Here is a 2,248-nt window from a genome sequence, read left to right on the forward strand (position 1 = left end):
GGAGACTCATTTCTATCACATTTCATTGGGGAAAAAACCAGCAGACACTTGGCAAACGGTGCCTGCAGCTCCTAACTATTGGATTTCCACAGCTCCCTTCTTAAACTATGGCTACAGACCACAATTGCTTGATCCAGACAGCACATTAAAAATCAATCTCAAACCAATTACAGGTAGTCCTCAATTTATAACCAAGATTGAGGCCAGGATTTTTCTGTCGCAAATCCAAGATGGTTAAGTGACTCGCCCTTGATTTTACGAGGTTTTTTTTTTTTGGCCAGGGTTCAGCAAACTGCTGCAGTTATTAAGTGAATCAACTGGTTGTTAAACAAATCCAGCTTCACCCCCATTGACTTCACTTGTTGGGAGCCAACTGACAAGCTTGCAATGGTGATCACATGACCCTGGGAAAATGCTGCAACCGTTGTAAATACAGGCCAGTTGCCAAGCACTCAAATGACGTTTGAGGACCACTTGTAATTCACTTTTTTTCCCAGTGCTGTAACGACAGTCACTAAATGAAACATTGTAAACTGAGGACTACCCGTATAACAGATTAACAGAGTCAGAAGGGACCTTGTTAGGTCATCTAGATCTAATCCAACCCCATTTGCAATGCACAACCTGATATCAGGTTATAGCAGGGGTGAAATCCAGCAGGTTCTGACAGGTTCTGGAGAACCGGTAGCGGAAATTTTGAGCAGTTCGGAGAACCGGCAAATGCCACCTCTGGCTGGTCCCAGAGTGGGGTGGGAATGGAGATTTTGCAATGTCCTTCCCCCAGGAGTGGGGAGGGAATGGGGATTTTGCAGTATCCTTCCCCTGGAGTGGGGTGGGAATGGCGATTTTGCAATATCCTTCCCCTGAAATGGGGTGGGAATGGAGATTTTGCAATATCCTTCCCCTGGAGTGGGAAGGGAATGGAGATTTTGCAATATCCTTCCCCCAGGAGTGGGGAGGGAATTTATTTATTTTTATTTATTTTTATTTTTATTTGATTTGTATGCCGTCCTTCTCCGGAGACCGGTAGTAAGAAAAAAATTGGATTTCACCACTGGATTATAGGGGAGAGTCACCTCGAGCAAACTGCCATTCCGAACAATCAAAACGTTGTAACTTCAAACGGTCGCTAAATGAGAGATTGTAAACCGTATAACATTAACAGAGCTGGAAGGGGCCCTTGTTAGGTCATCTAGTCCAACCCCCATTTGCAGGGCACCACCTGATATCAAGGTTAACAGCCGGGGGAGAGTCACCACGAGCAAAGCTGCCATTCCCAATGATCCAAACCTAACGCGTCCATCAATTCAGCGCAAGCGGATAACCCACCCTCCCTCTTTACTCCCCCAGGGATTTTTTTTTTTAAAATCAATTTTTTTTTTTAATTTTGATTTATATGCCGCCCTTCTCCGGAGACTCAAGGCAGCTTACAATGCGCTAAGCAATAGCCTTCATCCTTTTTTGTATATTTATACAAAGTCAGCTTATTGCCCCCACAAACCGGGTCCTCAATTTACCCACCTTAGAAAGGATGGAAGGCTGAGTCAACCTTGAGCCTGGCGAGATTCGAACTTACAGTCATTGCAGACAGCTGGTGTTCATCACAATGCTTTTTTAGTCTGCTGAGCCACCAGGCCCAATTTTTGCATTGGGAAGCCACTCGTCATCCCCAATTCCCTTCCCCGCCTACAGCTCCCACCCTGCACCGCTTTCCACGCGCGGCCCCCTTAACCCTTTCGCCGCCTTGCCTGCAGCGCCTTCCGAGCTTTCCGAGAGAGGGGCTGGCGCGATGTCAGAGGATCGGCGCACGTGGGAAGGGGCGGAGGAGGGAAGAGGCGGCTCTCTTCCCCCTTGAAAACGCCGGACTTCGGGGGCGGGAGGTCTCTGCCTCCTCGCCAGCTGGCCCATCCCGGAGCCCGGCCTGATCCCTTTCCCCTTTTTCGGAAAGGGAGGAAAAAGCCTTCTGCCTTTTGCAAAGGAGAGGCATTTTTTGCAAATAAATAAATAAATGAAGACGAGGCTGCCAGGCTGGCATTAAAGCGCGGAGCCGACGAAGCAGCTGGATTTCTTTTTCCTTTTTCCTTTTTTTTTTTTTTTGGTTTTTTTCCTCCACTTCTTCCACCCGGGCCTCGCTTCGAAGCCTGTGTGTGTGTGTGTGTGTGTGTGCATACATGCATTGCATTGAATTGCATGCATGCATTGCATTGCATTGCATTGCATTGCATTGCATTGCATGCATGCATAGCGA

This window comes from Pituophis catenifer, unplaced genomic scaffold, assembly GCF_029215685.1.
Source record: "Pituophis catenifer annectens isolate HBS135680 unplaced genomic scaffold, rPitCat1.0.hap2 SCAF_14, whole genome shotgun sequence".
In the NCBI taxonomy this organism is placed as follows: Eukaryota; Metazoa; Chordata; class Lepidosauria; order Squamata; family Colubridae; genus Pituophis; species Pituophis catenifer.